At 36.1% G+C, this 27456-nt stretch overlaps 1 long non-coding RNA gene across 1 annotated transcript in view; it reads right to left on the bottom strand.

The window, feature by feature from the left end:
- The window catches only part of LOC114888221, a 148117-nt gene extending 127174 nt beyond the window's left edge, over positions 1–20943 (bottom strand). Inside the window, exon 1 of the long non-coding RNA XR_003791739.1 lies at positions 20759–20943. This is a non-coding gene — a long non-coding RNA (uncharacterized LOC114888221). The remainder of the gene's footprint in view (positions 1–20758) is intronic.
- Between the last annotated feature and the right edge of the window lie 6513 nt (positions 20944–27456).

Raw genomic sequence — 27456 nt, 5'->3', positions numbered from 1 at the left:
CCTGTGTTTAAATATATTTATTTATTTATTTATTTTGCTCAAGCAGAAATACTTCCACTTCTAAAAACGGGAGGAAGTGAAAATTCCTTAGAAAAGAATAAGATCAGTTTATTTATTCTTAGTGGAACGTTTAACAATCAAACTGTAGTCCTGTACTCTAATTTATTGTTAGTACTATGTTTAGGAGATTGACAAATTTAGGAGATGTTAGAATGAGGAAGAAAAGCATACAGATATTTTTAATGTAAATGCGGAAACATGTCAACCATGGCTATACACTCTGTGGGATATATTCTTTGGTATACAGCTTCCATTTACTGGTGTACAGAGATTCATGCCAGGACTTAAAAATAAATTGGATTGATTATCCCCTGAAGTTATTTATGAATTCATAATGTTGATATTGAAGACAGTTCTTCCCTAATATATGTCAGTTAGCATGATGTTTATATATTAGTTTCATAAAAATTGAAATGCTAATTTTCTATCTTATGTATCTATGACAAAACTAACTTGATTCTAAACTCTCATTGAGATGGGCATATACGATTGTTTAAAGGATTTCTATTTTTCCAAAAGGACCTGCCATTAGGTCACTGCCATCACTGATTCCTAGGGTTCATTCAAGTTCTTACCTTTTCTTGATATACTAAACCTTCCTGAAATGTAGGTCGATTTTCTTTTTCTTTTGTATTTTTGCTTTCTTATCAGTGAAAATGAAGAACAGCTGTCACAATCCTTTCTCTAAAAATGTATTTATAGCCTGAGAAGGGCCCTGCAACATCACTGATCCTCTCCACTTATGGGTAAGGTGTTGGGTAACAACGAGGGGTCACCCAGCAAATTCATGGTGAGGTTGGACGGAAGAAGCAATCTTTTGGCATGCCTGAGATCTCTCTAGTCTTCAAAGCTTAAGCACATTACTGAATCACTCCAGAGCTTTTTTCTTTCTAGTCTAAAGAAAAAGAAGTCACTTTATAATTTTCTTTAAAGCTAACTTATAGAACCATTGGATAGACAAGCAGAAAATACATCAATGTAGTCAAATTTCATAAACTGTGAAAGAAAAAAGCTTAACCCCTTTCAAGTTGGTTACCTCCTCCACCGAAGTCTAATTTGGAAGAATCATGACATATAGTCTAAGAATCCCTTCCAAAATAAAGAGTTTGTATTGATATTGTAGTTCATGTATTTAAGGTTTATTGAAATAAAGACATTATAAATTATCAGGAAATTATGAAATTGTTTGTGTACTATGTGTGTTGGTGTTGGTTATGAAGGAGACAATAATATTTTTAAACATTTTCTCTTTTTTCACTAAAGAAAATGAGATAGTTAAGTCTTATCACTTCAAGCATTATTTGCTTATCATGTAGGCAGAATTTCTAGAATTAAACAGAGGAAAACATAATAGATGCATTCTTAATAAACAGGCATATTTAGTTCTTGTATTTATACTAAGTTACTAGATAGTATATGACTACGCTGACAATAAAAACCACTAGTTTTATACATTTTTCCTTGTGGTAAAAGATATGTATTAAACCTGATTAACACATTTTCTGGTTAGGAATTTGTTTCAATGCTATGCACAATGCAATATTTTTAGACTTATTTTAATTCAGAATTCATCATTTTTTTCATAATTACTGTGATAATTTATCACATTATGTACAGTTGAGCTGATTTATCTGTAGATATTGTAATTGCAGCAGTTAGACACCTGAGCTTTCCAGAAGTTAATAAGTATAAACCATAAGGAGAATATATCTCCTATCTAGATTTTATTAAAGAAAAATAAACAAAAATGATGCCGAGGTCCATTGCATTTTTTAATTAAGATAATAGTAGGTTAAATTTTGAAAGTCTATTGGTAGAAGTCTATACAAGAAATCATAGGTATGATGGATAAATAATAACACTTGGCTACAAACGAAAAATAGTTTTAATTTTGTTGTTTTTCAGATTCCCATAGCATCTCTCTCAGTCTCTCTCTTATCTCTCTCTCTCCACCCACCCACCCACCCACCCACCCACCCACACGCATGCTCACTATATATATATAACTTATATACATATATACATATATATATGCAATTTATACTATTCTTAAATGTCCTGCTTGTAAGATTTTCTTCTGTGTCTTGAGACTCATATCCTAGAATCATCCAGTCTAAACTGTGAAAATCCTCATTTCCACTGGGAATTTTATTTTTAGATTTTCACTCTCCATCTACCTGCCTTTGAGCAATTTTCTGTGCTTCAAGCATGAGCAAGCAGTATTAATCCAATTTCTAGTTTTTGTGAAGCACATTATGTTAGATCATATGCACTTCGGTGCTTCTTCTTAGAAACTTTGTGTTTACTTAACTGTTTCACTATCAACCTTTATCAACAAGAGCAGCAAAGAAATACAACAAACTAGGTTAAAATGTGATTAAGTTTATTTTCCATCTAAAATAAACTCTACTGACTCAAGAACAATGGAGTCTCATAATATGATGATATACTCTCTGACAGAACAAAATTACACATTGATAGTTGAGCAAATATCAATACTACAAAAGCTAGCTGTGGTTCTAATGCTCATATACTTCAATTATGTTAGAGGGAGCATATGAGAATTTCTTCAGTATTAATAAGACAACACCATTTTATATGAGCTCATTATGATTTATATGCATTTATTTCCTTCACTTAAACTATTTTGAGATATTAGAAAATACAGTTCACCCTATGTGTACAATTTAGCCTTTAATATTTTCCAAATAAGTCACAGCACTCACAAAACGGATTTAGTATGCCTGCATATGAATTATTGAATATTAAAAATTTGATTAAACATTAAATTGTACTGGTTAAAAATCTGAAATGAATGAGCTTTTCATTATTCCCAAATTTCCTGGGTAATTCCAGAGATATTAACAAGGTTTATTGTTTTATCTAAGGGTAGTGCAATTTGAGCATATGGTATCAATCTATCAATATACTTAGTAGTGGTACAAATAAACAGTTGGTCCCTGAGAATTTCATGCTAGGAATTACAGAACATATGTTCTTCAACTTAAAACAATCTGCACAAAATTTAATTCAATTTCACACATATTTAGGTAACGACTAAGTAATAGACACTGTAGTGTAAGCTGTGTTAGTCAAATCCCTCAAAAAAAAAAAAAAATCACTGCATGGAAATAGAATGAAAATAAAGTCTAACACAAAAGGAAAATAATAAAACGAAATCATATGCTCATTTTTTCTAGTTTACTGAGGGCTAATTGACAAAAAATGTGTATACATTTAGGTATACAATTTGATGTTTTGATACATGTATACATTGTGAAATAAATGATCACCACAAGCAAGCTAATTAAATATCCATCACTTCAGGTAGTTATTTGTGTGTGTGTGGTGAGAGCACTTAAGATCTACCCTCTTAGCAAATGTCAAGTATACAATACAGTATTGTTAAGGTTCCCACTCTATACTATATATTTGATCTCCAGAACATATTAATCTTTTTTTTTTTTTTCCGTATGCGGGCCTCTCACTGTTGTGGCCTCTCCCGTTGCAGAGCACAAGCTCCGGACGCGCAGGCTCAGCGGCCATGGCTCACGGGCGCAGCCGCTCCGCGGCATGTGGGATCTTCCCGGACGGGGACACGAACCCGTGTCCTCTGCATCGGCAAGCGGACTCTCAACCACTGCGCCACCAGGAAAGCCCAAATCTTACATAAGTAAATCACTGTAACCTTCGGCCAGCATCCCCCCATTTCCCCCTCCCCCCCAGACCCTGGTAACTACCTTTCTGGTCTCTGCTTCTGAGTCTGACTATATTAGATCCCACATATAAGTGAGATCATACAGTGTTTGCCTTTCTGTGTTCAACTTATTTCACTTAGCATAATATTCTCTAGGTTCATCCATGTTGTCACAAACGCCAGAATTTCCTTGTTTTTAAAGACTGAATAATATTCTATTATGTGTGTATACCTTTATAAATATATAAACATATATGTACATATGATAACACAATAAGTGTTGGCAAGAATGTAAAGATATAGAAATACCATTTTATTTAGAAATGTATCTGTCAACAGACATTTAGATTGTTTCCACATCCTGGCTACTGTGAATAATACTGCAAGGAACAATAGAGCGCAAGTATCTTAAATATTGATTTCATTTCCTTTGGATGAATACCAAGAAGTGGGATTGCCTGATCATATGGTACTGCTATTTTAATTTTTTGAGGAACTTTAGTACTGTTTTCCATAATGGCAATTTACATTCCTATCAGCAGTGTACAAGTGCTCCCTTTTCTCCACATCCTCACTAACATTTATCACTTGTCTTTTTGATAACAACGATCTTAACAGGTGTGACATGATAGCTCATTATTGCTTTGACTTGCATTTCCGTGATGATTAGCAATGTTGAGACCTTTTAATATACCTGCTGTTCATTTGTATGTCTTCTTTTAAGAAAAGTATATTCAGATCCTTTGCCCGTTTTTAATTGAATTTTTTTTTTTTTTTTTTGCTGTTGAGTTGTGTGACTTCCTTACATATTTTTGATATTAAGCCCTTATCAGATGTATGGCTTGAAAATATTGGGGTGGCCAAAAAGTTCAGTCGGGTTTTTCTGTACGATGCTATGGAAAAGCCCGAACGAACTTTTTGGCCAACCCAAAATTTCCTACCATTCTATAGGTTGCCTTTTCACTCTGTTGATTGTTTTCTTTGCTGTGCATAAGCTTTTCAGTTTAATATAGCCCCATTTGTCTATTTTTACTTTTGTTACCTATGTTTTTGGGATCATATCCAAAAAGCTACTTCCCAGACCAATGTCAAGAAGCATTTTCCCTATGTTTTTTCCTAGCAGTTTTATGGTTTCAGGTCTTACATTGAAATCATTAATCAATATTGTGAGCTGATTTACATTTGTACATGCATACCTCTGAGATAATGCAGGTTCAGTTCCAGATGATCACAATAAAGCAAATATTGCAATAAACAGTCACACACATTTTTTGCTTTCCCAGTGCACACAAAAGTTATGCTTACACTGTACTATGGTCTATTAAGTGTGTAACAGCATTATGTCTAAAAAACAATGTACATACCTTAATTTAAAAATACTTTATTGGTAAAACATCTGAGCCCTCAGTAAGTCATAGTAATAACATCAAAAATCACTGATCACAGATCACCATAACCAATATATTAATAACAAAAAAGTTTGAAATATTGCAAGAATTGCCAAAATGTGACACAGAGGTACGAAGTAAGCAAACACTGTTGGAAAATGGTGCCAACAGACTTACATGATGGAGGGTTGCCACAAACCTTCAATTGTAAAAAACACAGTATCTGTGAAGCACAATAAAGCAAAGTCCAATAAAACTAGTTATGTCTATATATATGGGCGTGAGACAATGATCCAAGTTAATTCTTCTGCATGTGAATGTCCAATTTTTCCAGCACCATTTACTGAACAGATTATTTTTCCCTCATGTGTACTTTTGACACCCTTGTTGAATACCAATTTAAAGAAAATTCATGGATTTATTCCTGAGCTCTCTGTTCTGTTCCATTGGTCTAGTGCTATATTGTTTATTACTTGGTTTTGCAATGTATTTTGAAATCAGGAAGTGTGATGCCTGTGGCTTTTTTTTTTTTTTAAACATCTTTATTGGGGTATAATTGCTTTACAATGGTGTGTTAGTTTATGCTTTATAACAAAGTGAATCAGTTATACATATACATATGTTCCCATATGTATGTTTTTTCTTCCTCAAGATTGCTTTGGCTATTTGGGTCATCTGTAGTTCCATATGAACTCTAGGATTGTTTTCTCTATTTCTATAAAGAATGCTATTGTTTGAGATTTTCATAAGGATTGCACTGAGTCTGTATATAGTTTTGGGTAGTTAAGGACATTTTAATAATATTAATTCTTCCAATCCATAAATATGGGATGTCTTTCCATTTACCTGTGTCTTCTTGAATATCCTTTATCAATGCTTACAATTTGTAGTTACAAGTCTTTTACCTCTTTGGTTAAGTTTATTCCTAGGTATTTTATTCTTTTCATTGTTATGTGTGATATGATTATTTTCTCATTTGCCTTTGTGGATAGTTTGTTGTTGTATATAAAAACACAAGGATTTTGTATGTTGATTTTGTATACTGCAACTTTACTGAATTCATTTATTAGTTCTAACAATTCTTTTGTTGAGTCTTTAGAATTTTCCACAAATGTTTTTTAGTGGTTAGAAACTACCTGCTCTATCCTCACAACGTCCTTATTCTGCTATGTATTATCCATTCAAAGCATACTTTAAATTAAGGTGATTAATCATTTTTGAGATCTCAGATCAACAAGTGCTTGTTCTTAACATAAAAGTTTAGGCGTTTAATAGGTCCTTGCAATATGAGATAATCAAAGACAGAACTCAGGTCAGGTGCTGATCTTCTTTCTTAAATTGCAGGGCTCTTTCCAGCACAATACCACTGCTCAGTAGACATATTAGGATATTACCTGGGAGGGAGTACTTTGATCTATTTATGAGCTATTGTCACTCATTTTAACCCTGTGGGGGTATTCATATAACATAAAATTAAAATAATTTCTAGTGAAAACCACTTTTAAAGTGGAGGAAGGAGGATGAAAGGGATGAGAAGGACAAACTGAATACAATGTCCTTGACAATCAAGGATACAGTGTGGACTAGAGATACTAAACCAAGGCCATAAAAACAAAACAAAATAACAAGAATTAAAAAATAAAAACTCACACCATCAAAAACAAGGACACAATGTGGATTGGTGACAGCCGTGGAAGAAAATAAAAATTGCTTCATATAATTAATATAAAGAGATTGATTAAGAGTTACAGGCAGGGTTAAAGAAGCAAATAAGATACAGTGAGACATCCAGATACTAGCAATGTTAGGGAGCCATTACTATCTGTACACTTGAACGGAGGAGGACAGAAAATAACTTTAAAACTCCTCAGTGAGAACTTGAACTAGTGGAGGAAGGGCTACCCAGCTCCAGTTGCGGAGAGAAGCAGCTGCACAGAGAAAAAAGTGTACTCAAAGCAAAGAAGAATGAAGAATCTGTCTTTACTCTCGCCTTCTAATCTCATGTTAGTGCTTTCTATTTGTTAAACTTAATCAGAATCCAGTGAGCAAGGAGCCCCTGGTGATGCTGTCCACAGTGGCTGGCCCCTGACGCTTAAGTGGCTAAGAACCAAATGTGTGGGGTGGGCAAGTAGAAAATCACGTAAATCTTTTTATTGCTCACATTTTCAAGGTTTACCATGAAGAAAAAAAAAGAGGACTTTGTTGGTCTTTTATAGTTACATTTTTATGAATTCATTAGGGTAACTACAAGTGGTCTAGAATGCCCATTTCCAGTTTAGCAGGCAACATGCTAAATTTCCAATGTTGAGAGGGGAGAGACAGATACATAAATCAAACACATTTGGCATCTTTGTTGATGTTTCCATTGCTTTTTTACATTGGTTTTAGCAAAAATTACTCCTTCCACAGTCAATCTACAAAGGTTGACCTCCTCTCAGATTAAATGTCACTATCCTAGTCATAGTCAGGTTAGAGTAACAAGTGGGCCTAAAGGGACTACTAGGGAATTATCTATTTTTCACAGGATTCCTTCATGCAAACCAAGAGGGGCCCTAGGCACTTTAACATTGTACCCTTAAGTTGTTTTCCAAAATTCAGATGGCATCACAAACATTCTGTTCCTCCAATTTTCCAACTATTACATGTTGAAAATCTCACTCTCATATGCGCCTATACACATACATATTCCTCTAGAACAGTGCTAACTCTATAGAGGAAAAAATAAACACTTTCCCAATTACTTCATAACTTACAAGTTCACATAACTGTAATGGAGTCAGTATGGCCTCATTATTATGCATTGCCATGATGCTTTCTCTCCTTCATCTTTCCAAACCACACCCCCTTTTCAAATGTGCTATTTCAGATCTACCTGGAATAATAAATTGGCTAATGCTGACCCATAAATCTCTACAGCATGCTACCTTAGCAACACTAAGACCAGGTGGAGGCTTTGAAATTACTTCTTATTCGTACTTGATTAAATTCTTAGCCAAGGGCCATTCTTCTCCCCTATCTCTCTAAGGGGAAGAGAGAGTCATTTTCTTCTTCCAGTTATAAAAGCTTTTCAAGAAGGAACAAGTGGTCTGTGATTTTGATTGCTATGGAGAGGTCTAGTCAAGTAAGGACTTAGAAGAGACTGCTGAATTTGTTAATTAGTAGGTCGTTGGTGAATTGAGCTCTCAAAGACAGTAGTTTCAGAAAATTAGTAGGAGAAAAAATAACAAAGAGTAAGTTCAGACTGGAAGAAAAAGCAGTGGAGGCAATAGTACTGTTCTGAGAATTTTTCCAGGGAACAAATTTAAAGAGAGAGAATGGAGATTGGGGAAATACTGGTCTCAAAAGTCGACATTTTAAGATATCAAATTTGAGAATGTTTAGTATTCATGACTAATGAGCCATTATAGGTCTTTGTTTTTTGAAAGAGCCTGAACTTTAAAAAAATATAAACAGAGGTAATTTGTATAGAAACCAACTTCTCTTTTGGAATGGTTAGACAATTGGTATATCCTTGTTGGAGACTGTGTACAAAGTATTTTGAATGTTGGTCTGATTTTCTCTTGGAACTTGTTTGTCAAAACCATCTTCTCTTTTGGAATGGTTAGACAATTGGTATATCCTTGTTGGAGAGTGTGTACAAAGTATTTTGAATGTTGGTCTGATTTTCTCTTGGAACTTGTTTGTCAAAACCATTATCAAACTCCTAGGACTGGTTGGGATGTCTGCCACACCATTATCCCTTCACCTTTAGGGGTGGAAGAAGTACTCCTTAGGTCTCTGTGAGGGTACTGGGGCAGCCCCGTAGAAAAGATGAAAAAAATTGAAAGCTTTCACAGTTTTGGTAATGTCCCAATGGCCTGAGAGATGAGGTTATTAACAGGACACCCCAAGTCTCATAGAATAGGGACTCTATGTTACTCTCATCTCCACTGAAACTGCATTCCATATGTCAAGGATTCCTCCTCAGCAGGACATGGAAACAAACTGGTAACTCAGGAGAGCTTCCTTTCCTCATATCAAGGATAGTGGCAATGAACTGAGCAGCAGGCATCTTCTCTCATCTCTTCTGTGGTTTTCCACTGACTTGGACCTCTACAAAACCTTGCTCATTGCTGAAGTCCTAAAGCAATCATTCCTGCCTATAAGCATTGCATAATGAAGGCTGACGTGGGACAATGCAGCCACTGATTACCAGAGAATGTGAGCTCCAGGGTCAGTTTGCCTCAGTTCTGGTCCTGCTCTGTTGCTTGCTGGGAAATTATAGTCAAGTACCTAACTATAGAATTTTAAGTCTCCTCATCTATGACATGGAGGTAATGGTGATTTCCTCGTCCTAGGGTTCTTGTGGAAAATAAATGATACCTATTAGTGATGTCCCTAGTGCAGCCAATGGCACGGAGTAAAAAATAAATTAAAAGCTATTAAAATTGTCTGCCCTCTTATTTTCTTTTTTCTATCCTCTATCTATATTAAAATAAATTAATATATATTTTTTCTAACGTTCACCAAAGTGTACTTCGTATCCGATCACCGACCAATTGTGCATTCATTGCTCAGACCACAAGAAAGGCGAGTTCCAAAGTCTTTGGGCAAGTCTATAGAAAAATAAGCCTGGCCAAGATTAAGAATAACCATGAACAATAGAAAAATATATCTGTGTGTGTCTATGTGTATAGAGTACTGCATATCATATTTATCCTTTTGTTAGATACATTTCTAAAAATAAAAATTACAGAAGGTGAAAAAATGAGAGGAAGTCATCATTATTAAATACTAAAAGATGAGATGCGTTTTTTTTTTGTTTTTTGTTTTTTTTTGAGGTACGCGGGCCTCTCACTGTTGTGGCCTCTCCCGTTGCGGAGCACAGGTTCCGGATATGCAGCCTCAGTGGCCATGGCTCACGGGCCCAGCCGCTCTGCGGCATGTGGGATTTTCCCGGACCGGGGCACGAACCCGTGTCCCCTGCATCAGCAGGCGGACTCACAACCACTGCGCCACCAGGGAAGCCCGAGATGCGTTTTGATTATGTTTGTTTTCAAAACAAGATTATATGAGTAGAGTATCATTTCCTATTACATTCTATAAACTATGTTTGTCTGGAATTGCTTCTTAAGGAAAGGGCTGCATCATCAAATGTGACTGAAAAGAGAGTTGTGCTCTTTGCTCCCGTGGAGACTTGGAAAGCACATTATATTAAATAACCTGAAAAAAAATAACCTTTAAAAAAGGAACCTGATTAATTTTATCAAAAATTTACTCCCAAATATTGAAATCTCACAATACTAATGTTTTGTGCTACATACTCCATAAAATGCTGAACTAGTTAGAAATAGGATTTCTTATTCCATCTCTGACCACTCTAAAAAATTTCTGAATGTACAAAACCTATGCTCCTACTGAAAACTCACATGGATGAAGTAGGTACTTGACTGTAACAGCAAAGATAATGGAGAAAAAGACAAAAAGAACAAGATCAAACTGTGCTATGTGCAGGTCAGAGGTCAGGGCTATGAGGAAAAGGCAACTTGTTAGAAAAGTTTAGTTTCTTTTTTTATAATATACAAATAAATCCTGTCATTCTGCCTCAGGGAGTGTTTCATTTTCTGTAAAATTTGTTTATACTCTGCAATCTTTCCACAATTTCTAAGAGAAATGAGTTAGGAGGAGCCAAAGTCATCTGCTAGTTCTTATAGCTCTGACTCCATAACCCTGGTGAAATTCACCATTGGAGATATCTCCATGCTGAGCTATTACACTGCAATTTGACACTACTTTGTTGAAAAAGAAAAACAAATTACATGACTATGCTGTTTAGAAAGCAGCATTTCCAGACAAAATCTCCGATGTCTTCTATTCCACAGTGATTGAAACATTTATGATATCCATTTTAAGCAAAAAGCTGTTGGTCATGGTTTGGCACCAATTACAACCTTGAACCCCATACATGGATTTCTTTCACCATTATGGTTTTTGAGATTGAAAATGCTTTTGAAACCTCAAGAAATTTAGTTGAATTTTTATCTTCCCCCTCATATATTGTCCTGAAGGAGACTTTTATTCTCCAACAGAAGGTGAATCTAGATAGTTCTCTTATTTATTTATTTACTTATTTATTTTCGGTACGCGGGCCTCTCACTGCCATGGCCTCTCCCGTTGCGGAGCACAGGCTCTGACGCGCAGGCTCAGCGGCCAGCCGTGGCTCACAGGCCCAGCTGCTCCGCGGCATGTGGGATCCTCCCGGACTGGGGCACGAACCCGTGTCCCCTGCATCAGCAGGTGGACTCTCAACCACTGCGCCACCAGGGAAGCCCAGTTCTCTTTTTTAAAAGGAAGAGGAATTGGTTTATTTGTACATTATTCATTATTTTATTGATTTATTTAGTGTTAGCAAACTGAGTTTCAAAGATAAAAGGTGTACGTTTTCTATCTCCTCAAATATTACAGATTAATAAGACGTTTTCTATCTCCTCAAATATTACAGATTAATAAGACAGACTTTTATCAAAATAATTCCAGTGAAGCATGTGAAATATCATAGTAGAGGAATGTATCAAGTGCTAAATATTGTGGTAGCACAAAGGTTGAAATAAGCAGTTCTTACTCTGGAAGGGACTGAAGAATGGATTGTAAGATGGAGTTGACAGAAGACAGTCTTCACAGAGGAGAGTACTGAGATGGAGCTTAACAGGTCAATAGGATGTCTGACGTTATAAGATGTGAAAAGTGGAAAATCACAGAATCATGTGTAACATATAGATAGGGGTTTCACAGTTATTAAGATATAAATGGTGGGTGATATGATATAAAAGTATTAAATCTATAAATTGAAAATAACTTATAAATTAACTATATCTGTATGACTGAGATGCCAGGTACATAGTTCCAGGATGACATATAGATTTTAATCTTGGGAATCTAGATACTTTGTTGAATTGTTAATTCAATCTAGGCCACAAAATCATTAACTGCTCTGGAATATTGAAGAAATATGTAGTTTCATGAAAATATGATATGTTTTGATATCATGTTTGTGATGCCTGTGTGTATGCAGATGGACTATCTACTGGAGGAATTAGATATTTTGGCTTAAATCTCAAAAAAGAGGTATGGTCTATAGTTGAAAATTTAGGGGAGATAATCTAATTTTTAATGAACAATTTTATATCTATTATAAGGTAGATACTTTAATAGATTCTAGGAAAATATTTTGTGGACAAAGCAGACAGCTTATCTATCTCTTTGGATTTGACAATATACTGGGTGCAGAGAAAAATTTTGCTTCCATGTGCATTGTACAATACACTCTTCAAGGCTATTCAATTCTAAGCTTTCCTTTCTTTGGAGCTATTTTACAACTCTGTAAGTTGTAGGTATGTGACAGCAGTGAAAAAAATATTACTGCTGATATGCAAAATTCTTTCCAATTCAGTCTATTCAATTGACTTCCATGCAGCACCATGTAAACATCCTTCATTGCTTCCATATGCACACTCATTTTGAAATTCCTGAACAATAAATGTGTCTGTTCTTTGGAGTCTCCATTAACCTGGTTAAAACATCATCTTAATAATTCATTACATAACATCCTAAACAAATCTATATTTTATATTCATATGACACCTTCTTTTGAAAATTATCTTTTAATACAGAGACTATAAACACTGAATATACCTTGACATACGATGCATCCTTTGAAATGAACCACAAGTCTAATTTGGTAGTATACCATATGGACACGAGCCTTTGTCCTCCTTATGAGACAGTACAAAGATGATGACGAAAAGGTTTGGTAGCAATTAGCCAGATGAATTATGGGAGGGTTCAAACAGAAGAAACAAACAGTTTAAGGATCTAGAGGCAAATAAAGAACGTGTTGAATTTAAAGAATGGATTCCAACTTGGATGGAAGAAAGAAAGGGGGAGAGTTTCAAATCTAAAAAGGCAGTCAAAACCAGACACTCAAGCTCTTCCAAGGATATATACTTGTTCTCAAAGGAAATAAAATGACATTCAAAATAGAATGTAATGATGAATTTTATCTTTTTCTTTCCACTCTAGAGGCAGATAGGAAAAAAAATTAACGGTGACAAGGTGGATACATGGAAACTGATTAGGAGTAAGTAGAAAAGAAACACTACACAGATATTTATAAGAACAGCATGTTGAACATATAGTTTAATATATGTTTATTAAATGAATGAATGTAAAATGAGGAATCCAATATAATTCCTAGAACTCTGGATCATGCAATTGAGTGATGGGCAGTGTTATTTACTGAGCTAGGTTTTATGATATAAGAAAGCCTTAAATTTACTTAAATGGTGATAGTATAAAATAAAAAGTTAAGGGAAGATGAAGAGACTGCATCCCTTTCCCACTGTGAAAGGAGGGAGACAGCGTATGGTACAAATTTATTTAGGTCGGTGCATTTAACATGTGAAGATGTTGCTATATAATTGCCTCTATTTCATCTGAGAAACAGAGGCAAAGTCATGTCTCAAGAGAGAGAGAAAGGGTGTGGCAGAGTCAGAACAATTTGAGACAAGTACAGAAGATTAAAACGGACATTGTGAAAACTATAATGGAGAATCAACAGAGAAAAACTGAATAACATGTGGCATTGCTGAGATCTAGTTGTGGCTGGTGATCATTATGGATCCTACGCTGCAAGTAGCATTAATTACCCCCAGCATTGTCAAGCTGCCCAGGTGCACTCACAATAGCTGCTGATATTCAGGTATACGTGACTTGGGAGTTTAACCAATGAGATATCACACAAGGAAAATCAAGTAAGCGACGTTAGGAAATTAGAAAGAAAGCAGTTGAAATGACTCACCATGGATCTAAACTTCAAAGAGAAGGAAGTAAAATTAGAAGTTCTGTTCAATAAGGAGGAAGTAGGGAGATCAATATTTTGATGGGGCTGATGAGGTCAAAGAAAAGGTGAAATGAGAGAGACTCAGCAGGCAGGCTGGTTACAGAAATGATTTATGAATTAGTGAATTAAAGATACAGGAGCATCCGATGAAAAGAGGGAGTCTGATCATTTCAGTACCCACTCCCATTCTACAACTCACTAGCTGTATGACATCGGGCTGATTGCTTAATATTTCTGACCCTTTTCTTTTCAGTACAATGGCATAAATCAGAGTTTTTCAAATTTTAGTTTTATAAGAATCACCTGGATAGGTTGTTAAGCTACAGATTCCAGAGACTGATTTTTTTTGATCTGGGATAGGGCCTCATAATATATATTTTCAATTAGTTTCCAAATAATGTCAGGCCACAATTTTAGTAGCACTGCTATGAACAGTGTGATCTCACAGATATCATAACCTAAAGAGATAATGTATATAAATGTTACTTGGTATAGAGCAGGTAATCAAGTCATCAATTACTTTTCTCTTCTCAATGAATATTTACTTGTTGCTATGATATGAAAAGGTGAAGTATAAAAATGTACAGAAATGTAATAAGAGGATTAGTAGAAGGAATGCCAATTACCCAAATAAGTTGTCTGAGTCATTTTCAAGTTCTTACTTTTGACATTCCCAATCTCTTAGACAAGTGATGAGAGCCCAGACTATGACAATAGTGCAAAAGGAGACTTCACAAATATTTCTGAGGCGTTTTGATATAAGCACTGATTTTGTGTATCATTGAGATAATATGGTTTTTGGAATTATTCATTTATTCCCTAACCATTTATCTTATATTCCTTTGCCAAATACCTCTTCACTCTGGTAATTCCTATATAGCCATTGTCACCAAAAGTTACATAATTCTTGTTCTGCTATCGTGGCCCCCCCTACAGACCCAATTCAAAATTCTTTATAGTTCATAAATAAATTATTTCAACAAATATGAGTTAAGCTTTAAGGAAGCAACAAAAAGCTGATTAGCCCTAGTTTTCATTGAGCTATGAGTAGTGCTTCTATGTTGTTTCCTTCCAAAAAGATATGGGTGATGGTAAAAAATACATTAAAATAATAAAACTGCTAATATAGAGTACTTATGAATAATACTATGGAAATAATGGAGAACAATACATACTATCGGACATATATATATAGTCACTGTAATTGAGTATTCAATTTAGCTCTCAGATTAGCTACAGACAAAACTATATTGGTTTCATATAACTTCCATTACATAATAAAAGGAAAAAAAATTAATTCCTCAGGATAATTAGTATTATTTCTTAGAAATGTCTTTTAAAAGGAATTTATCACTTGGGACCTTATTCAGTGGGTATTGAACAAAACAACAGACAATGCAGTTAAAAGTACTTTTGCTGTTGAACAGAGGTCATATAAAATGAATGTGGAATTTAACCTGGGCTCTATGTTCCCAGAGATGAGTGATGCTTAAGAACTCCCGACCCCATCCAACACTTTCGCGTTGAAGAAGGAGCTAATCTCAGAAGAACCGCCCTTCACAGTGTGACTTACTGTCCATTCATGCTCACAACTCCTGTAAATTAAAATATGATTTCTTTGTTTATCTGCCTCTACAAAACCCCAAACCCTCTTCCTTTTCTTTGAGATCTTCCTCATTAATGATCATCTTCCTATACAATAATCTGCATAAAATCATCCCCTTAATCATGTGGGTCATATGGCTCATCACATATCTTGGTGCTGCATAGGAACTGGGAATAAAATATTAAAGCATTTTTCTGTTCAGGGTCTTAACCTTGTTCACTTGGCTAACTTCTCTTCCCTATTAAAAAAGTTTAGAAAATAGGTCAAACATCGAATTCCCATTACTTTAAAAAAGTTTAATTTTTACACATCTATTTCATGAGTCTTGAGGCCTTAAACATTCTGAAGGCCTCATGTTTCCATCTGTACATACTTACTATTCTGAGAAAATAGCAAATAATTTTTGGACAGGTGAAGGAATAATGAGGTCAAATTGAAGAAAGAAAAAAGAATAAAAGAATAGCTTCAGGTTTTTGTTCTCTCCAGGTCTTCAGGCTTGAATTGCTAATTTTTACAGAATTTTCCATCTATGAGCTAAATATTTTATAGTAGCCATCTCCACAGAAATGAGTTCATCATGAGGCTTCTATTTGCGTATCCTGGTATACTGCCCGTACTGCCTGTACTTTTCTGGTGATAATGAATTATGAAACAAAAAGTTCTGCTCCCAACGTTTATAAATTTGGGTGTTGGCACTTCCTGTCCTTAGGTTTACTTTTGAATTCTCTTTTTTACTTCGTTGTCCAACTTACATATTTTACACACTTCTTCCCTTCAGAAAATATCAAAGATTTTCTTCACTCTGTTTTCCTTTCAATCTGAAACTAAAATGAGGTATTATAGAAAACAGAAACAATACTCTGTTCACATGAGAAATGCTTTAGCCTTGCAGCCTTAGCTGGACTTCTGCTCAGGTGCCTTAACCAAGACCTCTATAGGTCAGTCCCAAACAGTCCTCATGTTTTCTCCTCATTCAGCCTCCAATCCCAGTTCCAAATATTTGATACTCAGTCTCAAAATTTTACATAGCAACTATATAAGCTAAGAGAATGTGACACCATTGCACAATAAGGAGCATTCCACTTGTTTACTGATACAGAAATTGATCTGTCACCAACACATAAAATTCTGGCTGGCATAGGAGTCAGAATTTTTTTTTAACTTCCCATACAGTATTTAATGTTAATCATTACTATACATTCTTATTCTCACAATTTGTTGCATGACAGCAGGTTTATTTTTTATTAAACTTGGTGAATTGTATTTGCTGGGAGCAAAGGAGACATGGCCTCTGTTTCAACCTAACAATTATTCTTGCTCTGCCATAGTAACTGTTATTGTAAGTGATCCTTAAACAGCTTTGAAAGAACAAAATAAATAAATCATGCATTATATTATCTTTTCAAATGTTATCTCCATTCATATTACAACTGGATCTCAAGAATGGCATTTTCATACTGTTTAATTATATTAAAATAACAGAAAAAAGAGGTGTATAAAGGGAGATGGAAGTTTTAGCAAAATATTCCAAAACAAAACATTTATAACACTGCATGAAAATACCCTAATGAAAATTGCTACATATTTAATATAAACATTTCATAAAAATTCTGAAAGAAATGTGAAAATATTTTACCACTCTAACTGCAGGCACTTTTACTAGCCACTTCACCATAAACCAATGCTCATTTTAGGTCTAATATTTACTTGTCAAGTTGATAATCAAGTGGAAATTATTCTTATGTAAAATACATCATCATGTTACAAATATTTAGTTAAATTTGAGTTAGTCATAGTCTTGATGTGCACAGTGATGCAGGAGGAAGCATCTGAAACATTAGATAGCTGCCATTTATAAGTATTCCTTTTACACTATAAATTTTTACTAAAGTCAAATTAAGTGTTTGTGCTGAGAACTTATTGTTCAAGTTGTTCATAGTCAATCTATCTCCTTAGGAAGTATTATTTAGGCTGCTAAAGATCTCAATGAAAAATAAAAGGATATGTAATTAGTATAATGACCTGGGAAAAACATTATTATGAATAAAAATCTGTCATTAGGGAACTCCATTTACTGATGGGCTTATTAGTAACCTTAATTTTAAAACTCAATAATAAAAAAAAGACCAAAAACAAGCTATTAAAAAAGAGCACAGTACCTGAAAATATAAACGTTCCCCCTTATTTTATTTAGGCAGACTGAAATTTAAAACAATTACACCCATATATATAACTTGGTTTGGATTTCACGTAGCTTATTTTTGACTACAGAAAAATAAGTAAAAATGAATGTCTTCAAGAAATTTTGGAAAGCAATCATGAGTTGTTTATTGAATCTACTAGGCTATCTTACAGTGATAAATGCATATCCTCTTTGGCCAGTTATTCACTTTTCCCACAGAAGTAAAAGGAATAGTTACTAAGGATCTCACAATATTGTTTTTGATACAAAAAGAGGAAATGCTCCTAGTACCCATCCCTACGGAGATGGTTAGATAAATTATACTCTACCTATGCTATAAAATACTTTGAAGCATTTCAAATGAATAAAGTAGATATATATGTACCAAAATGCAAATGGAAACATGATACATTTAAAAAAGATATGAATACTATATTCAATATTCATAAGAAAAATCAAGTGTGTGTGTGTATGTGTGTGTAGAGTGGATACAAATCTCTCCTTCAAACTCCCGCATTCAAAAATATAACTTAAACTCTTTTCTGTAATTCAATTTAATCTTTACATTGTCAGTTGGCAAAAAATTAATCTCAGTCAATTTGAGAGTTCATCAGTCTATGTAGCCTACCCTCTCTCTTTTATGGGTCCCATATAATCCTGGGATCTTCCATAGTGCTAAGGCAGTGAAAAAAAGTGAACATCTAACCCTTATTCCTTGGCAGGTATCCATGATGGAACCTACTAGGATTTATTCATCATTTATTTGATCTTCCGTTGTCACTCCACATGGCTGGAATATATGGTTCACTTGACTATGAAAGCAAAGCTCTTACAAATAAACAACTTTTGAGTAAGGAAGTTTGGGAATGCTTATGCAGCAAAGTTATCCGTGTGGGACATGGACAGGTAGTCACACTCCTCCCAGGATTAAAAAACAAAACCAAAGTGGCAGGGGGTAGGGGGTATATCAAATTTGTCTTTCCTCCCTCAATTTAACATCAGCCAAAATTAGTTTAAGCCAAGGTAGCTTCAGGGTAGAAATATAGACACATTCCAACTAAATTTGCTACTGAAAAATTCTCTGTAAACAATACACCCTTTTAACATAAGGTAGAATTTTATTTTATTTTATTTTTTTCATTTAGAGCTCAAGAGAGAATGTGGCAAAGAAATTCTTTCAAAGCACCTGCCAAATTTAAGTGGAAGCTGGAAAGTCCAGCACAAAATATCTAATCATGAGCTAAGAAGCTGATCACCAATTTTGGCTGTCACAGATTTTAGGCCTGGGAGGTAAAAATGAGAAAACATTCCAAACAGAATAAAAAATAGAAAAGCTGAATAGTTCCATATCAACTAAAATACAAATATGTGATTAAAATATTTACAAGTTATCAAATCCCAGATGTTTTCTCTGCCAAATTTTATGTATATATAAAACCACAGTTTTTGTACATGTACATAAAGACACACACACATATATATTTCCTTCTCACTTGGTTTTATGAGGTCAGCAAATTCTCAATTCCAAAATCTTACTAGGATATCAAAAGAACAACAATCAGAGGCAACCTCTCTCATAATCACAGTCGAAAATTTTAACCAATATATTATCAAATTGAATCTATCTATATATAAAAAGAATAATATATGCATCATGACCAAATGCCGTGTATACCAAGAGAATGCAAGAGTAAAAATCATTTAATTCACCACAGAAACAGAAAAATGGGGGAAAAACCCAATTACTTCAATAAATACAAAAAACTAATATGATTTAACACCCGTTAATGATAAAATCTGCCATTTGCGACAAGGGCATTACGCTAAGTGAAATAAGAGAAGACAAATTATGGATGATCTCTCTCATATGTGGAATCTTAAAAATAAATAAATAAATAAACCACACTCATGGATACAGAGAAAAGATTGGTGGGTACCAGAAGCAAAGGAGGTGGAAGAAATGGGTGAACTGTTTTTGTTTTTTCCTTTTTATTAGTTTAAATTAACTGAAAAAAAAAGTGCTCAATGGTCCAAAGGGGATTAATAAGCTTTATGAGATATGGGGTCTCTCTATAGTCAAATATCTAAAAACAAAGCTGCTAGCAAAGTAGACTAAAACTAAGTTAGTTTTTGTTTTGTAAGACGTGTGTGTTTATTAGGGACCAGAAATCTTGCAGCAACTTTAGAACTCTGCTTTTAACTTTAGAACTCTACTTAAAACAGTTTTAAGTATATTTTTAAACTATATATTTTATTTGATATTTACAAACACATGCTTCTGAAATCTCCTAAAAGGATGGAAAACCCAGCTAAAAGCAGACAATCCCACACAGTAACTGCTGGCCAAGGGCTGAACAAAAGCTACCTAGTAGGACACACACACCCCAGTTAACAGAATCCCTTCTTGACATAATGATTGCATAAGTATTTATTCTTGCCACATCTCATTTATTTATTTCATGGCCACAATGGGGCATTTGAACTAGTAACTCCTATTAAAATTCCTAACGAGGTACCCAACAGCTCTTGCAATTTCCCTTACTGAGAGAAACTTAGAAATTTCTCTTGCTTCTGAAACTAACTCCTTATAAAGGCAAGAAATGGTTTGTCAATTAGCTATTAAAACCTGCTTCCCTTTCCTGGTTGGGCTGAAGATGTGTCATCTCTCCCAGGTTGATTTTCCATGATCCTCTTATGTGAGAGTAATTTGATAGCAACTAAGGTGTCGATTACTTCTTTTAAACCTCTTTTCCTTCACTGAAACCTGTCATTGAGGATATGTGCTACACAGTATTTTAGAAAGTTGCCTTTCCATTTTCCGCCTGAAATCAGTTTTATATTAGTTTTCTATTCTGGCATAACAAATTACCAAAAACTCAGCAACTGCAAACAGCATACATTTATTATCTTACAATTTCTGCAGATCAGCCGGCCAGGCAAGGCTTACCTGTGTCTTCTGCTTAGGGTCTCACAAAGCTGCAATCGAGGTAACCTCCCAACTGTGGCTCCATGGTTAGAAGAGTCCACTCCCAGACTCATGGAGATGGCTGGCCCCAGCTTCTTTTTTTTCAAATTATTTATTTTTGGCTGCGTTGGGTCTTCATTGCTGTGCATAGGCTTTCTCAAGCTGCGGTGAGCGGGGGCTACTGTTTGTTATGGTGCACAGGCTTCTGATTGTGGTGGCTTCTCTTGTTGCAGAGCACGGGCTCTAGGCGTATGGGCTTCCATAGTTGTGGCTCACGGGCTCTAAAGCGCAGGCTCAGTAGTTGTGGTGCACAGGCTTAGTTGCCCTGGGGCATGTGGGAACTTCCCGGACCGAAGCTCGAACCCGTATCCCCTGCATTGGCAGGCGGATTCTTAACCACTGCGCCATCAGGGAAGCCCAGGCCCCACCTTCTTGCCGGCTACTGACTGGAGGCACCTTCCGCCCATAGTGAGCCCTTAGCTCCTGGAGGCCACCAGCCTTTCCCGAAGGCAGCCCACACTTCCTGGCCACATGGTCTTTCCCCACACGGCCACCGCTTCTTTAAGCCCCCCAAGATTTTCTAGAGCAGTCTGCTAACAAGATGGAGTCTGAGGTGACGTATTAGCACTGAGCAGCGTCCGTCGCTTTGCTACAGCCCACGGTTAATAAGCAAGCCAAGCAGCCACCAAGCGCTCCCTCCGGTGCTGCCGGCCTGGCGCCTCACGGAGAACGCTGCCTGCGCAGAGGCTGGGCGCTCGGAAAAGACGCCACACCCCGCGCGCCTGGAAGCTTCCTTTCCCGGAAGTGCTGCGTCCACTTCCTGGACCTGAACCTTGAGGGGAAGCAGGTCCGCGAGGGCCAGTGGGTGGTGCTCTTCCGTGGCGTCGCCGGCTGGTGGCCCTTCAGCCTCAGCCATCACAGCTTTGGTCACCACAGCCTCAGCCGGCCCCGGGGAAGGCTTTTAGTTCGGCTCCGAGGTGGAGCGGAGATGCTCCTGAGATGACGGACCGGGACTGCTGGGGCGTGTCCTCCACCGACAGACCGAGCCACACACAGGGACACGGTGTGAGCCGAGAACACCCGGCTCCTCTCAGGGCTCAGCGCCCGCCCGCCTCCCACTCCCAACGCGCCACAGGCTGAGACCCGCGCTCCTGGCCGGGACTTCCGGCGCCTGGGCCGAAGGTTCTCACACGAAGGTAGGAAACCAAAATCCGTTTTCATTTCTTAAAGGGTTGAGAACTGCGTTCCAAAACGTGTTAGACAGTAAAAGGGTGAATAAACTTACAGGTGTAAACGCAGACCGTTTTCCAATTCAAGGCAAGTAACAGCCCACAGGGTTCTGGCGGGAAAACCTCCGGCGGGAAAGGAAACCGAGTCCTAAGGCTCAGCTGTGAGGGCGGTCATGGGATTCCACAAGGAGGTGAACACCAGGAACCTGAGAAGTCCCTTCAGAGTCACAACATAGGGCATAGTGTTTCCCCAGCTTTATTGAGGTATACTTGTCAAATAAAAATTGCATGTATTTAAGGTGTACAATGTGATGCTTTGGTACAGGTATACATTGTGAAAGTATTACCATAATCAAACTAATTAACGTAACATGTCCATCACGTCACAGAGTTATATTTGTGTGTGTGTGTGTGTGTGTGTGTGTGAGGTAAGAACACTGAAGATCAACTTGCTTAGCAAATTTCAAGTGTACAATACAGGGTTATTAACTAGAGTCAATATGTTTCTTGATCTGTTCTCTTTTAGCCTTAAAATTAAGGCTACTGCATTAGTTACATTGACTTCCCACAGTATTGAAGAAACCAATTAATGAATGACATTTGGTGTAAACAATCCGATTTCTTGATCTCTCTCTTTTTAAAATTAAAACCAATGATTGCAATTTAGGGAATAAAAATATGACCTTCTAGATAAATTAAGTGACACACTGTTTTCCACATATAATATGCCAACATTAATTTGTGTAAATAGTAATAAATGGAGTAACTGGAAATAATGATTGACTTAGATGCCGTTATAAAAGAAACACGATTCCTCTTGTCTTTCACATAGATGAATAAATGTAAATATATAATTTGTAATCAGTAGAGTCAGGAGAGTTAAATAAGGAAAAGCTGAAGCTATATATAGTTTCACTGAAAAATAAAGAATTATGTAATGTACTAGTCTGGATTTATGCATAGAAATTCAAGAAGTTTGAAAGCAGGAATTTGGGGCAGTAGATTTTTATCATCAAGTTTTTATAAATAACCAGAATCTATAATGATAAATAATATAGAGGAACCACAAGTATAAATGCTTTCAAGAAGCACTATAAAAGTCTTTTAGATTCTGTTCAGAAAATCATTCAAAGTGTGTGTGAGTTTGGAGGTGGAGGGGATGTCAACCAATCTATCAAAGCTGCAAGGCTTTTTAAATGGTTCAATTTAATACGCCTTTGAACTTAGTGTCTAATTTATTCAGATCTGTTTTCTTTCTCCCTGTCTCTCTCTCTCTCTCCCTGTTGAAGTTAATAGACTATCATGTAGTGGATAATAATGTAGCCTCTAGGTTCAAACTTAGCAAGTCTGAGTCTTCACTTTAAAATATATTGTATGATGGTTTGGTAATTAATGGGATAGTATGCCTGTTAAGTTGTATAACAATGCCTAGTACATAAAAAGTGCCCAATATATCTTGACTATTTTTATTGAGGAAAAAATGTGCACATACACATACACATATGAATGTATGTGCATTATACATATAGGTATATACACATATGCTATCATATGTAATATTCAACAATATATGTACACATACCCATTTTGTCACATAAAAATTAATGAAAAAATATAGGCCAATATATTCTTAGTTGACTGTAGCATTTCACAGTAACTGAACACACAAAATGTTGAAATGAATTAAGTGTTTAAGCAGCAGTAGGACTTGAAAACTTCCAAAAGGCAAAGTGAAAGAGAAAAGTGTCATTGGTGGAAACCACATTGTGGACTACTTAATGCACTTTGACTATTAGCTAAGGAATTCTTAAACTGTCAAAGATGATAATTGTCAAATGCTTCCCTATCCAACCAAATTTATAACTTACTTTAGTATTATCTCTTAGCTTAGTATTCTTCCATTATTGATACTATGACATTTCATTATAAACTTTCCAAATAACAGCAGTTTTATTCCTTCTCATGCAGTTCTGCAGATTTTGTCTGTGTTCTGTCAATTATGTCAAAAGCATATGCAGCAACACATTACAATGTGAAAAATAACATTTTTTACTTAAATATACTATATTTGCAAATTTGAGTACCTTAAATTTATCATTTATATAAATATCTACTCCAGTAATATAATGTGCTGTTAATATGACCTGTCTCACCAAGATAAGCTAATTACTCCACAGTAAAATGCAATATGTCACCAAATGGTGGTAAGGATAGAGAGAAACGATTTCTCATACATTGGTGGTGAGAATGTAAAATGGCACAACCACTCCGGAAAATATTTTGGCAGTTTTTAAAAAAAAAACAACGGAAACTAAAAATGCTCTTAACATATGACAACGATCTCACTACTAGCCTTTTATCCCAGAGAAAACTTACACCTGCATGTGACACTATTTGTAATAGCCACAAACTGAAAACAACCAAAATGTCCTTCACTGGATTAATGTTTAAACAAACTGTGGTGCATCCATATCATGAAACACTATTTGACAATAATCAGGAACTAACTGTTTGTACCCAGAACAATTTAGAGTAATCTCAAAGGAATTTTGCTGAAAGAAAAAAAAGCCTTACTCAAAAAGAATATGTATTGTGTGATTGCATTTATGTGACATTCTTTAAATGGCAAAATTATAAGGATAGGCTGGAAGGAGATGTGAATGAAAGGTATAAACTATGAAAAGGTAGCAAGAGGAATCTTGTGGTGATAGAACAGTTCTGTATCTTGAGTGTGGTATAAATTACATCAAACTACAAGTGTGTGCATGCACTCACACACACACACTCCAACATACACACACACAAGTGCAGGTAAAACTGGTGAAATCTGAATAAGGTCTGTGGATTGTACCAATGTCACTTTTCTGGTTTTGACTATGTCAAAGATGGACAAACCTGGATACTAGTTAAGATGGTGAGGACAGATTTTAATTAGTGTATACTATTGCAATAGGGAAAAGAGTACAGCATGAACTGAACTTTTGTTCTTTTCATAAATGACTGGGTATTTTAAAGAGAAAATGAAGGATTATGGAGGGAGATGAACAGGGGCTCAGTAGGGTCAGGAAAGTGAAAAATTACAAAAGTCTGGAAATGGGGGTTAGTCCCTGTGAAACACATTTGGGTTTGCTAAGTGATCTTTATCAATGTTAGGCTCCTATCTTCCCACAGAGACTGGGAGACAGGGGCCCTACCTTCAGCTGTTGACTGGAAGAAACAGTAATTTCTTTTGGCAACCTTGAGTTTGCTCAGGCAGGCATTTTATGAGAGACTATGGTCAACCTAGCGATGAGGCCTTTCTCTGTTAGAATCTAGTGTTTGTTCAAGTCTTTATAGGCCAAGATTGAGGCCTAGTAGAGAAGAAGGCTCAGAGGAGCCTGGCTAGAGTTTGATCAATGAGAGAATGTTTGTCAACTGCATTTACGTAAGATGTCACCAACCGGGAAAAACTGAGTTAATGGTACACTATCTCTTTACTATCTTTACAACTTCCTGTGAATCTATAATTATTTCAAATTAAAAAGTTAAGGGACTTCCCTAGTGGTGCAGTGGTTAAGAATCTTCCTGCCAACACAGGGGACACGGGTTCAAGCCCTGGTCCGGGATGATCCCACATGCCGCAGAGCACCTAAGCCCGTGTGCCTGCACTTACTGAGCCTTGCACTCTAGAGCCTGTGAGCCACAACTACTGGAGCCTGCACACGTAGAGCCCATGCTCTGCAACAAGAGAAGCCACCGCAGTGAGAAGCCTGCACACCACAACGAAGAGTAGCCTCCGCTCGCCGCAACTAGAGAAAGCCCACACGCAGCAACAAAGACCCAATGCAGCCAAAAATAAATAAATAAGTAAAATAAAAATAAATTTTAAAAAAATTAAAAAAAATAAAAAGGTAAAAATATGCAATGTGTTATATGTTTATAATTTAAGATTGATAACCTTAAGGTGTTTAGAATGTGCCATAATCATTAGCAATAAAAAGGATAGAGAATTTTATGATCTGCCATTATTCATTTAGGATTCATAGTCTTTTTTTAACCAGTATATTTGTAGCATTAGTCAGTGTGCCTTCCACCTTTTAGGTGCTTAGTTAATTTTGCATAGTAAATGAATATATGGATGGTAAACTTACTAGTATTTATTAGGATTGTCCATTTCTCTTTAACATGACTTTATATTCACCAAGAATTTTATATTAGCCTTATTTGGTAAGAAGCAGAGCTTCTTTCTTATATTCTGAGAGAGTACACTCTTCACATCATAGTCTAGGAAAATAATGCTCCACACTGTATTTGCTATTTTTCATTTATTTTTCATTTCATTTTCATTTATTTTTCAATGTAAATCAATAAATTGGTATTAGGTTTCATTCAGTGGTCACCTTTTTTTTTTTTAATTTATTTATTTTTGGCTGTGTTGGATCTTTGTTGCAGTGCGCGGGCTTCTCATTACGGTGCTTTCTCTTGTTGCAGAGCCCAGGCTCTAAGACCGCGAGCTTCAGTAGTTGTGGCTCACGGGGTCTAGAGCACAGGCTCAGCAGTTGTGGCGCAAGGGCTTAGTTACCCCGCGGCATGTGGGATCTTCCCAAACCAGGGCTCGAACGCGTGTCTCCTGCATTGGCAGGCAGATCTTAACCACTGCACCACCAGGGAAGCCCAGTGGTCACCTTTGAGTTACAATACAGCAAGTCAGTGTTCTGGATTAGGTTCCTACATTAATGGAATCAGCATTCCATACAAGAAAACTCAAAAGTCATATCGTAGGCTAATGATAATGACTTACAATCCTGTGAAGACATACAAGAAGCTCCTTCTATTTTTTATTTCTTGTCTTTAAAAAATAAATGTATATTGTTCTTATTAACAACTTTTTTAAGGTGAATTGCTTGTGGAAAACAGTATTCAACAGCAATCTGCATATTGCTGAAGTAGGGTTGGCAGTCAAGGTATGGTGACCAAGAGAAGGAGAGTAAGATGAAGGAAAAAGCTAAGTTATTTGAGAGTTCCCTCTCACCAGGAATTTCGCTAAAGTCAGACTTGACCTCAAACCACTCAAACAGGAGACTCAAATATAGAATTTCTAGTCTGCTGTGAAATATTCCTGAATAAAGCTTACAACTTTTACAGTCTTCTCTCTTGCATATTTTTATTGTCTGATGTACAAGCACAGTGGTGTAGGGTGTCCCAGCCCCTCAAGGGGCAGAGCCACATGTACAGTGCAAGGTCTGTATGTTGGCTCAACTCCATGTTAGCACACTGTCAAAATAAGGGATGATGTATAAATCTATATACTCTGCCAACAACAGCATATAAACTACCTGGAGTTCATCCAGCTCTACATAGAGGGCACCTTTATTCAGCAGGCCCAGAATATTCTTAAGATGTCATGTTGGTGAAGGATGCTATCAAGGGTAGAAATTTGTGGAATTTTCAACAGTAATATACAGCATATCT

This window comes from Monodon monoceros, unplaced genomic scaffold (genome assembly GCF_005190385.1).
Source record: "Monodon monoceros isolate NGI ecotype Baffin Bay Population unplaced genomic scaffold, NGI_Narwhal_1 Super_Scaffold_8, whole genome shotgun sequence".
NCBI lineage: Eukaryota > Metazoa > Chordata > Mammalia > Artiodactyla > Monodontidae > Monodon > Monodon monoceros.
The sequence above is the reverse complement of the archived record's forward strand: the minus strand, read 5'-3'. Positions and strand labels throughout refer to the sequence as shown.